Below are 15,523 nucleotides of genomic sequence, written 5' to 3'. Positions count from 1 at the left end.
GATCTAATAATGCTGCAGCATGGGAGATTCATTATATGCTTTAGAAGGCCAAGGCAATGTGTATCTCAATGCTAGTATCAAATGGATTACTGAGCAAGTTGGCCATACTGTTACGGTTACGTAGCTGTGAGCTTTCATTTGGGAGGTTGTGGGTTTGAATCCCACTGTTGGCAGCCTTGAAGATGTTTTTTCCATTGTTTCCGATTTTCACACCAGGCAAATGCTGTGGCTGTACCTGAATTAAGGGCGCTGCTGCTGCCTTGCCATCCTCGTTTTGCCAAAAACCTTTGGTATGTTAGTGCATGATAAAATCACTCATAGGTAATATTATTCCATATTGAAGAGCAATATAATGTAAAAACAGGAGCTAAACGGTTTTCACCTATTCAATACTCATTTATTGTAACCTAAAATAGTTATATATTTGAAACTGGTTTTGGTCTTGCTATAGACCAACATCAATAAAATTCATAAAGTTAACATACATACATACATTATCATTATAGACTGTTATGCCTTTCAGCGTTCAGTCTGCAAGCCTCTGTGAATTTATTAAACGTCGCCACAATCCTCGATTTGCAACTAGTGTTGTGGCCTCATTTAGTTCTATACCTCTTATCTTTAAATCATTAGAAACCGAGTCTAACCATCGTCGTCTTGGTCTACCTCTACTTCTCTTACCCTCCATAGCAGAGTCCATTATTCTCCTAGGTAACCTATCCTCCTCCATTCGCCTCACATGACCCCACCACCGAAGCCGGTTTATGCGTACAGCTTCATCATAAAGTTAAGGCAAGACAAAAATTATAATAGATAAAATTTATAAAATAAGAGTGTGTTGTTGATATTTGGTGCAAGACAAGTAAAGAGTTGAATGTTAATCACTCGGTATGATCATATTTGTTTTAGTGTAAGTTCAGATTATTCTCAACATTTTCTTCTAATTTGAAGAATGCACTTCTTAAAAAGACTAGGTAAAACACAATATTAACAATTGGAGAAGCTTCATGAATTCAGTTCAGTTGAAATAAGTGTGAACAGAATAATGTTGATGGGAAAATGTTGAGGTCTTTGTTTTCAATATGAATTTTTGAAAAAACTTGAAAGAGCAAAAGCGAGGAAATAGAATAGAGCTGAGTTGTAGATGGGAGGAGGAAGAGAGGGGAGATATGGCACCCACCCCTTACCTATAGAACCTCCGATGATACATCTACAGGGTTGAATTCAGATGGGCATCCAATGTCTGTCTATATAAATAACTTAATGGCATAAAGGGTAGGAGAATATGGATGTCATAACAACTAATGAATGAGAATACTTTTAAATTTTAAAAATCAAAGGGGTTTATTATAAGCTTGATGATGATGAAAAATGACGCAAATATACAAGGTGAATACATACATTGAATTTCAAACAATTTTGGATTGTTGATCATTATTTACATTTGAGGGATAAGACCGAGTACTGCCATTCACTAAAGAGCTATTTCATGACTTCATGTCTATGGAATATTAAGTATTAATCACTGAAGCTATTCCCAATTTTACTGTGCAAAAAATCATAATACTCAAATGTAAACAAATCCGAGTCACCTAATCTAACATAAATCGATTTCTCACTGGAATAACCTTAGATAATATAATACAAACAACACAAGCTTCAAAGGTTGTGGGTTCGGATCGAACCCCCACCTATATATACACACACTCGCCGCACCAATGGTAGACACCATTGTCGACACTGAATGACATCACAACACAATTAAACACACAAACACTCACGAGAAATACAAAATTTATATACACAATACAGGTAAAAGACTAGTCATCTCTCCCAACATTGTGGGACTGCTGTTCACACACCCCGAGCCAAACCTGGGTCCACAATGTCTGCAGTTTTAACCTGAAATCCCTACTAATGATTTTATATACATAAAAACAATAAAGAAAGAGAAAACCGAATCATTGATTTCTGAAGTATATCTAAATCGGCTAAGGAATTAAATCAGTTAGCACTGCCGGCAGGGACAAATACAAGATGGACTATAATTTTACAGTGCGAGTTCTAAAGGACCAAAAATAGAAGAGAGGCTCTCTCATAAATATGGGTTCTCCCAGTCTACCATCCTCTTGGCTGGAGGCATGGCAGCGGGACAACTTACTGCTGTCAAAGGGAGAACAATTTCATCCGTTTAAAATCACTTTTACATCAAATCGCAACATAAAATAACACCCTTATTACAGTGAGGTGAATTATAATTCATCTCTTAATTCATAAGCCTCCACATGTGTACTACCACCATCTGACTTCAAAAATTCACACCGTGAGTCCTGACATAAATTCCATCATAATATCATCGCCTGACACATTTTTCAGCAAACTATTTCCTTGTGTACGCACACAGTCTTTCAACAGCTGGTCCGATAGTAATCCAGCAAACACAGAAGTCTAAATACCAAAAAACTGGCTTCTATTATTACTATTATTATTAGGGATCTTTTAAAACGGGCCTTATCTCTACTTGATGAGCCTATGTGACTTACATGATCATTAATTCGGCAATTTACACTTATTTTATTTATTTATTTAGCTTATGGCTAGTAAATAACTCTACATACAAATATTCAAAAATATAACAAACAATATAACACCTTAAACAATCAACCAATCTCTAAAACAGTTCATAAACTTAAATCCAAGCTGTCCAACCATTGTACAGCCCCGTCAGAAGCACACACAAACTCCTTTAGCTGACCGGAGTATGACCTCCTAGGACATTCAGTGACAATATGACGGATGGTCTGTTTCTTCTCACTGCAGTCGCACTCAGGGGAGGAGCGCATACTGCACATATGCAACAATGACCCACATCGTCCATGATTGGTATGGACTCTGTTGAGAAGAACCCAAGTTCTTCTGGGGAGATTAAAACCAGGTGGTGGGTGTTGGAGACTAAAGAGGGTCTGCCATTCATCTGGAGCTGAGTTGGTCCACTCCAATTGCCATTCATCAGAACCGTTCAAGTTCCTATTGTGAGTTCCCTTGCAGTCTGAATGGGTGGAGATCTTGACTTCAGACGTCCATACCTAACAACCATGTCTTCATGAATGGGAAGACTTGGGTTCATTGTTATTTTCCTGAACTCGCGAATTAGGTTATTTTGTCTGCGAATCCTTGGAGGTGTTATGTGACTCAAGACTAGCAACCAGAAAAGAGGAGTAGATCTGACTGCGCCGCTGACAATGCGCATCGTCTGATTCAGAACAACATCAATATTCTTAACATAAGGGCTATTCAACCAAACAGAAGAACAATACTCGCCTGTAGAGTATACCAGACCCAGTGCTGACGACCTAAGAGTGGATGCTGATGCTCCCCATGTAGAACCTGCGAGTTTCTGAATGATATTGTTCCTGGTCTTCAGTTTAGCAGCGGTATTCATTAAATGTTTCCTGAAGGATAGCGTCCGATCAAGAGTTACTCCAAGGTACTTGGGGTTAGAATTGTGTGGTAGGGGAGAGTTGTCGAGGGAAACATTCAAAGTAACGTTCGCCTGCCTGTTATTAAGGTGAAAGAGACAGGTTTCCGTTTTGCTGGTGCTAGGTATCAAACACCACTTATCAAAGTACTCGCTCAAAATGACAAGGTCTCTGTTCAGAATTGCTTCTATTTCATTCACATTGGATTGCTGAGTAACTATTGCTAGGTCATCCACGTAAGCGAATTGGCATGATGTAGTACAGGGTATATCGGCAATGTACATATTAAACAGCAATGGAGAGAGCACAGATCCTTGAGGGAGACCATTGTTGAGCTTTTTAACTTTACTATGTTTGTTATCCATAACTACCTGGATCAATCTATCTGATAGCATGTTGTTTATGAGTTGTGACATTAGGCCTACTCTGCATCCAACAAGTTTAAAAAACTTATACACAACTCCCTCTCTCCAAACCGTATCATAAGCGCCTGTAAGGTCTATGAACACTGCACCACTCTTCAGTCGTTTTTCAAAACCTGCTTCAATGTAGGTTGTTAACGCAAGAACTTGGTCTTCACAACTACAGTTAGGTCTAAAACCGGCTTGTTCTGCTGGGAGCGATCGTAAAATTAGAGGGCTTATTCTATTGTAGATGAGCCGTTCCAGAAGTTTGTAACACACACTCATTAGAGCAATTGGACGATAACTTTCAGGACAATCGGAAGGTTTACCTGGTTTCAGAATAGCCAGAATCTTGGTTCGTTTGAACTCTGGAGGAAGTTTGCCTGTAATCAGAATATTTGAGAAAAACCGTAACAACTTTTTCCTTGTGTTCTTCCCACAATGCTTGAGGAATTCAGGATGAATGCCATCAAAACCAGGTGCTTTGCAGTTTTTTGTTGTCTTCAGAGCAGACAGGAGCTCTTCTTCGGTGAAAGGGGCAGAAATATTTGATGAACCAATATTATGTCTTTTCATGAAGGTTAGTTCTTTTCTTATTAACCGATTGAGTTCTTTCTTGGGTTTCACTTTAGACAATCCAGCAATCCGTTTGACAACTTGATCAGGTGATACAGCAGATTTGGGCTGTGGAATGTGAGGTGATCTCCCCAACTTCTTTAAGAGGCTCCAAGCCTTTCTGCTAGAATGTTTGAAATCCATAGTCTCCACAGTTTCTGTCCACTTGTTCCGTCTGGCTTCATCTAAGTTGTTCATGAGTTCATCAGCAACATCTGTTTCTCCATTCTCTTGAAAATTACTGTAGAGTTTTTCACATGTTTCATTCCATCCAGGTATGTACTCCTTTCTGACCCCTCTAGGAATGTGTCTTTTTGCAGCGGCAAGTATTGCTTTAACAAATCTACAGTAGTTGTTGACAACAGGAGGAATCCATCTTATGCTGCTATCAAGATCAGGAGAGAAACTAATTTACACTTACATCATGACAACAGAAACACACATGTTAATTAGAAAATGAGCACAGTAGTAACTTCACATGATTCAAAGTGTAATTAGGGTCCTACAGTTATCGAAACACACGTTAAAAACAAACACAATAAAAAATTAAAATGGGCCCCAGCTAAATATTTCATTGGAGGTCATGGTTCGGCTCTCTGGGCAATTTCTCAGCGACATTTCTTCTTTCACCCAGCTTAATATACACAAATATTACTTGACATGTGTGATAGGTCTGCCAGTTGAACACAAGCCCCTCTTACACAATCTGTCCCAAAAACTAATGGAACTATGCATTATATTCGAAACAACTACACAGAAAGGTAACCTCAAATAAAATGAAAAGAAAAGCAAACCTCTCCACGAACAAATTTACTCATATATACAAGTTAAGTCACTCAGACTTGTTACTAAAATAAACTCTGTGCCATGCCTTTGCACATTTACAAATTAATAAACTAAAATCCCTATCAATTAATAGCTACAGCATTATAAAAGAAATTTTCCATACGTCTTATGTCATGCATAATAGAATGGTATTACTCAGCCTTATTGTCCCTGGGTAACACCCCAGTCAGCTACGGGATGTCCATCTCGAGGGTTTTGTTGTAATTCATTTCCATGTTGATAACCGTTGATTCCTTCTGCTGGCTGCGACTGCTAATCTCCATCGTCCTTGGCACTGGAATCCTTCAGTATCTAGGCACAGATACACATGCAGTTAATACCCGATCCATTCGCCTGCGTCACCACACACTAACCGACCCGATCTTTGATTTAGTGTCCCAGAATCAAATAAATTAATACAGGGTATTTCAACACGTATCATACAGCTTTTGTTCGACTTTGAATTAAACCCTATATCATTGCTCATACTATTACATGTCTCCCTTCTTTGTCTCGGGCTGTGGGCATAATAATAATAACAACAACAACAACAACAACAACAACAACAATAATAATAATAATAATAATAATAATAATAATAATAATAATAATAATAATAATAATAATAATAATAATAATAATAATTCTACGAGTCAAAATTTTAACTGCATTCTTAATTGTATCCCGCATCTTAATTCACTTCATATTCCACTCAAATTAAGCCATTTTACCTATTCTCTGCTTTAACAGTAATCAAGATAAGAGAATTTTTAGCTCGATTTGGACACACATCTGCCGCTCGCAAGAAGAAAACGCGACTGATCTCGGGTGTTGCTTCTAAAGCCTTATATTAACTGTGAAGCTTCCCCCTCTCAAAATTCCTATACACCCTGTTCTCGGTGTATTGAGGCACAATAGTGTGATAACCTGGTGACCAGTAATCTTATAGATAAGACGCACCCATGCAAAATCCGATTGCAGAATCTCCTGTAATAAATAAATATCTTTCTTCAACTTTCCCCTCACTCACAAGATTCCGTTTGTCAAGAGAGTGTGAAGACATATAACACATGGCCTCTGTAACTTTCCGCTGTTACGTAACCATCTATTCCTTCTTTTAACAGAGCATTATTACCAAAAAGGACGTCACACACTCTAAACAAATTCTCAAATCATGGACAGCTCTTTTGGATCATTGTACAGCACATTATTATTAAATTCATTAATTCTTTTATTACAGAGGACGAAGTTGCTGATTTAAAGATGGCTCCCATATTCTGATGCTAGGAAGTGTACCTCTCCCACTCAGCAACAATATGTGGTGGGGACAACTTCTCCCATGTTTTCAGGCAAGGATTCCCTAGCTCGGTCACACCCATGGCGTTCCAAGCTTTGAGTTCCGGCAAGCTTACTACCAGACAAAGAAATGCACATCCCCTTGATTACCAGTCCTTGGTTCATGTCCCTGTCAGGTACAGTACAGCGTAGCCTAAGGTGGAGCTGAGGGATGTGAAATGATGAGTGATTGCTGGAGGGAATTTGGAGAAAAATAAAAAAGGGTCTTTAGATTATTTAATTTATTTTTATTGAAAATAGGAATAGGATCAAATAAAGGGTTTAGGTTTTCTGATATCTCATTAAGGTTGAAATATCTTGTTAAGGTTGAAATATATAGTTTGAGTATTGAATAGGTGGAAACCTTTTAGCAATTGTTTTTATATTATAAAGTCACTAGCAAAAAAATAATAACATCAAATGGGGTTGGGGTACTGGATCTAACAGCAGGAAGATAATTGTAAGATTCACATATAGGACATAGTCTTGTAGTATTCTGTTATGCACAAACTGAACAGAAACATGCATTACTAACAGATAACATTGTTCAAAGTATTTCCCTAAGGTTTCAACAAATCATTGCTAATGTTGGAGAAGGCATTCAACACCATTGGGGGTTTTGGTTGCATCAGTGTGTGCCACTTGTCACTGATATGCTGTTATAGCAGCCAGCCTGTCTGCAAAGCACATCCCACACAATGGCTTCAGATCAAGGGCGCCCATACACAGGGGCAAGGTGGGGCCGCGGTTTCCCCCCTGGCTCTCAGGGAGAGGCAAAAATGTAATGTAGTCAGGTGTTTTCCTTTCATGAAAATGATTTAAAAGTCAGTATTATGTAGAAGTTGTAGTACTGTCTCCCACCAACAGGCAGGGTAAATCGTGGGTTATTCTACTGCAGAATACAAGTCGCCATTTATCTTCCAAAATATAAAAAATGCTACATACCTCCAGGTCTAGGCCCCCCTACAAACTGTCATATGGGTGCCCATGCTTCAGATTCATAATGGTATGCAATAGTTTGATATGGCAGTGCCCTATTACCCACAGCTTCTTGTAGTTCTGGATGACACTGATGGTTATTTCTGCCACAGAGAACTGTAATTTTTGTGTGTGACTGCTGTTCCTCTTCACTCACATTCATCTTGCAGTGTGGCTCGATGTACACTGACTGTGTCAGATACTGGTATCTAGCCACTTGTGTTCTACAGTGATCAGCAGGTGACCATTGGTAGCATGTGCCACATGTTTGGATGATATAATGCCATTGCCATGACTTGTGAAATGACCTACATATACAGTAGAAGTCCATTATAGCGAGAATTCATAATAGCGAAAACTTTACTCGCTATAACGGATTGTCGTTATATCCGATTTTTGTATAAAAGTCGGAAAAACCCCCATGCACATTAAAATCGGTATGAAACAGCAAACACATAGTTCAAAACTTGCGTTTCCGCAGATGATATCCACATTACGGCTTACTTGTTTGTTATTTTTCGTAATCCGATACTACGTGAAAGTGTATGTTTAATTTCATTCTGAAAAACATATAGTACCATATTTCTCCGAAGCCAAGATGAACCCCACTATTTCCTTCAAAAAATTTAAATCAGGCTCGAAAAGAACTTCGTAAAATCATATGAATGCCTTGTTGTACAGTAAGCCTACGCATTTTTAGACTATTTTTAGACGCCGAACATTTGACTTTCGTCATGCCGTATTTCTTCTTTTTGCGGCTGCAAAATTATTCTTTATTTCCGCGGGTTTAAGGACCATTAACTTAACATTGGCATCATAATACCGTAGAGAACCCGTTGAAAATTTGCCTGCAATACCTAGGCTATTTCGAATTCTCCGAGTCCAAGATGAACCCCACTTTTTCCTTCAAAAAATACACATGTAGAGAAATAACCTCGCGAAAAATTTACAATTAAATAGCATTTCCGAAATTTAACTAGACGCGAGAAGATATGAAATATCCTCTGAGATCAGTGATGTACTCTGCCATATCTCGAGGTGTATCACATTCTTACTTAATTTCCGTATATAAAACATTAAAATTAAGATATCGTTTACTTCATCTTTATTTGTAACGAGTTAACAACTGCTATAGGCTACGCTCTTTACGCATCTACAATACGACGATCCATCAGGAAATTATTCTTACTGTCTATAAAACTCTTAATTAATTTTACTCAGCGTCAGATATAACTGGCTACCGCTACACGCACGTTTCGCTTGCCGGGTTCGGCCAAATTCAACGGCTAGCGATGTATAGGCCTAATCGCGGACGTTGAAAGTCAACGAACGAGTTTATTGCGCCACGATATGGCCATTCCGCCCTTGCGTTTGTCGTGCACATATTTCACAATTTCATCTTCGACTTCTTTAAAGCGTCCTTGTTGCGGACCACTGAATGCATTTTTTGTACAGTACGTATTATTTTAGCTCTTCGTCTTCACGCTAACGCCAAATATTGGCCTTAATGAGGCCTATGCCGTATTTTCTTGCGGCTGCACAATTATTCTACATTTTCGAATGTTTAATAACTTTTAATAACCATTAACTTAAAATTGGCATCATAATATCGACTAGAACCCGTTGAAAATTTGGCGGCAATATGTTTCCACGTATCTTTACAATACGACTATCCATCACGAAAATATTCCTGCTTAATTTTACTAAGCGTGAAGTACAATAGAAGTGTTATAACTCTGCCACTGAATAGCCGCGGCTTTTCTAATAATTCGAAGGGTCGCATGTTTGGATGCCATCTGCAGATTTGAGAAACACACAGGCACTGTACAACCGGTTGTCGCGGCTAGCGATGTATAGTAAAGAGGCGGTCGTTTATTGTCAAGGAATTCTGTACGCGTGAGAAAAGAAGCAGCGTGGTTACCGCGGTAGTTGCCAGTGGTATCCATTAACTTTCTGTTAGGCCGCGAACGCAACAACCCTTGAGTTTTCGCATGAGATTGTGAGAAAGAGAAGTCTTGGATTCGGAGAAATACGGTATCACTCCAGGGATTTCTGTAGCAAACATCTCAGGTTTCTTCTTCAAACAGCGTTACCTAACCTAACCGTATATGTATCATGAAAACATATTTGAAACGCATACAGAGAAATAACCTTCTCGTGAAAAATTTACATGTAAATAGCATTTCCGAAATTTAACTAGACGCGAGGAGATATGAAATATCGAAATATTACGAAAACGTGTCATCTTCTTTCATTTCGAATTTTCTTTAGAGAACAGCAGTCGACGGGTATTATTAATCAACTTCAACACCGCCTTGGAATGCCAAGGAGAGAGCTCGCAAATGCACAAAGTGATAAATGTATACCGTACCGAAGATGATCGATCGCATTTTGTTGCAAACTCAGTTTTCTTATTCAAACAGCGTCACGTATCCTAACTTAACCGTACTATGCGTATGATGAAAACACACTTCCAGCGCCAGTAGAGAAATGATAACCTCGCTATAAATGTTCATAATAGCCTTTCCGTAATTTAACCAGATGCTACAAAACATAAACTAACCTCTGAAATCAATTAAGCACCCTGCCATATCTCGAAGTGTATCCCATTCTCACTTAATTGCAGTATTTAGCCTCAAAATTCAGTGGTTGTTTAGTCAGCCTTAAATTTTAACGAGTTAACAACCGTTATCGGATACGTTATTTACGCATTTATTACGAAAATACATTCTCTTTCATTTCTAATTTTCTTACAGAACAGCTGTCGGCGGGCATTACTAATCAACTCCGACATCGCCTTCGAATGTCAACGAGAGAACTCGCTAGTGCACATAGCGAGGAAACGATGCCGAAAGTAATCGATCGCATGCAATATCATCGCTGGGGTGCATAAATATCGGTAACAGAAAAAATCGCGCGCGCTTAATCGCTCGTAATAACGGATGCGTCAGTGATAGGGTTCTCGCTGTAACCGAAGGACGATACACAGTTTATATGAATTTTGAAGGGGCAGAACAAAGACGTCGCTATAACGGAGTTCTCGCTATATGCAGTACTCGCTATAGCGGACTTCTACTGTAATTAACAACTTACCAGTCAAGTAGTGAAACAAACAAACTGACTGACTGACTGACTGACTAGCTGACTGACTATTAGTATGTTTGTGTAGCTTAAATTGTCTTCTTTTTATTGCAGATAAGTATACAAGATATAAGTTGGTGTCAGACATTATTAGCTTGCAGCATAGATATACTCTACTTGAAATCCTTCCCATCTTTATTAATGTTGACCGTGAATCTGATTCCCTCAGGGTAAGAGAAATTTAGTTTATTTATTGTACCTGTGGCTATGATCACTATATCAACAGTCATGTTTGCTTTTCATTATATTTATTACCATTTTGTAGGAGGTATATGTTGTTGGTTGTAACTAACCTTGACTCTAGTTTATCAGTTTGATGACATCCTCGTACAGTTGATTCAGATTATTTGAGGCTCTTAGATTTGCTCCTCATTCTTTCTTAAATGATGTTCATTATACATTTTAAAATTCTTTGAGTTTTAGGTTTTTATTCTTTGTAGGAAATGTCAAGATATTCAATGTTAGCAGAAGCTAACAGCAACGAGCTAGAAAGAGGACTATAAAGTGGCTATTGGATCACCATATTTGAATCTACTTCAACACTGCGTCCACCATATTTTAAGCGATCAAAACAAGTGGGTGTTGTGATGAAGCAAGCACACAGGCTGCGGGAATACATACAGTTTCTCAGTTTTCTTAATTAGGAAAGCATTCAAAGATGCATAATGTCTTTTTAAAAGGGTTTTACAAATACAAGATACAGGCTACATACTTACATATTGTATAAAGAATAAAAATTAACACATTTCTAGTAATTATAAAATAAATCACAGTACATTGCCATTAAACAAATTTAGCCTTACTTACAGAGAATGTATAGAACGGAAAACCTTGATCAAAATAATATATGGAGAAATAATTCATATCACTTGAATAATAATAATAATAATAATAATAATAATAATAATAATAATAACATCAATAATGGGTTGAGTGGCTCAGATGTTTGAGGCCCAGGCATTCTAGCCCCATCTTGGCAGGTTCGATCCTGGCTCAGTCTGATGGTATTTGAAGGTGTTCAAATCCGTCAGCCTCCTGTTGGTAGATTTACTGGCACGTAAAATAACTCCTGAGGGACTACATTCCAGTACCTCGTCATCTCCAAAAAAGTAGTTAATGGGGCGTAAAACCAATAATAATAATATAATTTACAAAAAATAAATATTCTAGAACCGTGGAGTTCAAGGTTTGAGGTGAACAATGGTGTAATAAAGTATCCCATAATAATAATAATAATAATAATAATAATAATAATAATAATAATAATAATAATAATAATAATAATAATAATAATAATAATCTCATTGCTCAAGGCCTGAAAGGGCAGAAGAACTCAGTGGAGTCAACAACGAAAAGGAAATCATTTCAGACTAACAATATGATCTTACTTTGGAATGTTATTCCTACCCTCGAAACACACAATTTCAATTGCAGAATGGAAAAGACGCTGAAAGAAAGCACTAACCCAGATGGCAGCTCATAAGAGAAATCCACCATTGCATTATGCAATGCATCGGGACCTAGGGTTCTGGAGAGTCCCAACCTCTGCAATAAGGTTGAGTCGGAGCATTCTTGGAATCCGTCCAGACTTAAGTTTAAACAGAAGATTTTTTGCAGGCACTTTGAATGTAAATTCTTTGTTGAAGGTTGATAAACAGAATGAACTAGAACCACTTCTAGATAGAAATGAAATTCAAATTTTACCAGTACAAGAGATGAGATTTTTGGATGAGATGTGACAGAAACGAAAGATTCTCGAATCTTTAAACATAAACCTGTGATTAAAATTATGAAAGGAATGCCACTCATGGGAACAGCCTTTTCTATAAAAGATTATTAGACAATGTAACTGTATTCAAATCCCACTCAGAAAGGATATCTCTTTTAACAATGAACTGCAAAAACTAAAAAATATACTTTTATTAACTGTCATGCAACAAAAAATGAAGACAACAAAAATAACCCAAATTCTGGACAGTCCTGGATGATGAATCATCTCAAATACATGTGGTGATATTACTTGTAGATTTCAATGCCCAAGTAGGAAGAGCAGAATTCATAGATCAATAGTGGGAGAATATGCTGCTCACCAAAGGACAAATATCAATGGAATAAGATTAATTACTATCTGTAAAAACTTTCAACTAAAGTTAATGTCAACTTTCTTCGAGAAATTACCAAGAAAAGCTAAAAACATAGATTTCTCCAAATCCATTGCTAGGTGAATTTCAACTGGATCATGTAGCTATATCCATAAGAAACATGAAAGAAATTATGAATGTTAAGGTAGTAAGGAGGAGAGAATCCAATTTACAAAAAGAAATAACTAAATCAAAAACCTACTCGACCTTCACTTTTAATCCTAACATCTACAGAATTACAAAAATATTTAAGAAGAAAAATATCAATATTTCCTTTAGAACTAATAACAGAAATCTCGACATTCCATAACTCTAAGCTAGTTAACGCTTCTAACCCCTTTGATAAGTTAGGTGTATACAAATTTCACTCTAACAACTATGCCAGTACATATATTGGGCAAACAGGGAGATCCATTAAGATTAGATATAATGAACATGTCAATGCCATTAAATGTAGGAGATTCTCAGCAATAGGACAACACATATGTGACTATAAACATAGTTTTCATGATATCAATTAGGATATAGACGTCATCAAAATAATGAGGAAAGATCCTTTACTTGACTTAACGGAGCAATGTTTCATCTTACTAGATCAATGCTATAACCTTAACTACAATCTGAAAGATTTATCCGAAAAACCTACAATATTGTTTGATACACTCATTTCAGTAATTAACAATCTTAAAATACCAATAAATTAACCAGTATACAAATTGATACGTAACACGCTTGCCTACTAACCCCACCATAATCCACGCCCTCCCAACCAATGGCCACAAATTACCACGGTCACCCCTTTCCCGCTAGTGCTCGCGGTCTATTGACTGTCATTTCCGAAGGCAGTTCCTCTCCGACTTTACTCTCGACAACTTGGTGCTCGAGGTGAGTTTCTACTGACAAACAAAAGTGTTTTCCTTATCTCAGTTTCTGTTACGCTGATACGTAATATATTCCTTCTTTTAGGTCTGCCTTGGTTCGAGATATTTCTAGAATCTCAGAATCCTTTGAACACAATGTTTTGCAAAAAATCCGGTCCACCAGTCTACTTTTATCAAGTCTATCCATAATTAAGGACACTACAATCAAAATATAGACTATAAACGCACATTAATATTATTAAAAGCCATTGTATTCACAAAGGATTGTCATTTAACTTCATATATTACCAAGGCAGAGTGAACCTCTTTTTATAGTTCGCTAACATTCATTTTATGAGGAACTGTTTTTCACTAAAGACCTGTACTACAATGGACCTCCATAAGAAACATAAAAATGTTGATTGTTTCAAAATGACATCAGCCGAATTTATTTCAGTGTATGTCAATAACTAAATTGTGTAATTGGCTAAGAATGACTGAATGCCCTTAAAGTCTAAGCACCTGTAATTTTAAAGAGAGGGATTTTACCAAAGACTTATACTGCAATGAACCTCCATACCAAGCACAAATATGTTTAATGTTCCAAAATTATATTAGCCGAATGTATTTTAATGTATGTTAGTAACTAGAATGTATAATTGGCCAAGAAAAACTGTATGTCCTTAAGGTCTAAGCAGCTGTAAAAAGTTTTTTAAGAGATTGATTTTAACTGAACTAGATGCTTAATTAGCATTTTGCAACAACTACAAGGACTTGACAACATTTTAACTACTTATATCCAAAGGATCATACAGAATTAACAAATTATATCGCATAGGAAATATGCTAATAATTTCAATAAAATGTTGTATGGTGTACGCTTAATACACAGAATAGTTTAAGAGTATGGTTCAATTTGTATATACATATATTTTAAAATTATGTTAATATAGAATTGTATAACACCTTGTAGCAATTTTTCCTCTTGGCTGATGATGGCAAATACAGTTGCCGAAACCGGTCCCTATGTTGAAATGTAATAAATATATGATGTTCACACTGTTGTAGTATTGAATAGGTGGAAACAATTACCCTCACTCCTTAATGGAAATCTGGATTCAATACGGACTAAAAATTAAGTTTTTGATATTTCGATATTAAATGCGGAGGGAGAGTCAGAGCTCCCCAATACCTCAATGTCCTCAATACGCCGGACACAAAAGATCAGACCCAAGAGAACCTTTAAATTAGGAACCATCAACATGCAGACCATGATCAGAGTGGGGAAACTGATACAAGTCCTAGATGCAATGAGAGAACATGGAATCGGCATACTGGCTCTACAGGAAACGAGATTCAGAGATGAAGATACGGTGGAATCAGAAGGGTATGTAATATTGAAGGGAAAACCAGGTATCAGGATGAATCAACAGCCGCTTATGTTTGGTACGGTGTTTATAGTAGACGGAAGCTTCTTGAGTAGTATCATTGACTGGAGGGGTGTGAAGGAGAGACTGTCATACTTGATGATGAAAATTGGCAATAAAACTTATACACTTGTCAATACACATGCTCCCACAAATGATAAGAACAAAAAGACAAGGCAGGGACAGAGAACTTCTGGAACACACTGGATAAGGTAGTAACAGAAGTAAACAAGAGAGGTGTCATGATCTTGCTGGGGGATTTCAATGCACAGCTAGGCACTGAAAGGAGATTCAAAGGCTCTGTAGGGGATTACCCTC

At 37.3% G+C, this 15,523-nt stretch overlaps 1 long non-coding RNA gene across 1 annotated transcript in view; it reads left to right on the top strand.

Moving 5' to 3' along the window:
• Positions 1 to 11,375, top strand: part of LOC136876888 (uncharacterized) — a 46,646-nt gene extending 35,271 nt beyond the window's left edge. Inside the window, exons 2-3 of the long non-coding RNA XR_010860683.2 lie at positions 10,832 to 10,947; positions 11,218 to 11,375. This is a non-coding gene — a long non-coding RNA (uncharacterized lncRNA). The remainder of the gene's footprint in view (positions 1 to 10,831; positions 10,948 to 11,217) is intronic.
• The last annotated feature ends 4,148 nt before the right edge of the window (positions 11,376 to 15,523 follow it).

Source organism: Anabrus simplex, chromosome 7 (assembly GCF_040414725.1).
Source record: "Anabrus simplex isolate iqAnaSimp1 chromosome 7, ASM4041472v1, whole genome shotgun sequence".
In the NCBI taxonomy this organism is placed as follows: domain Eukaryota; kingdom Metazoa; phylum Arthropoda; class Insecta; order Orthoptera; family Tettigoniidae; genus Anabrus; species Anabrus simplex.
Note: the sequence above shows the minus strand (reverse complement) of the source record. Positions and strands in the feature narration are given on the sequence as shown.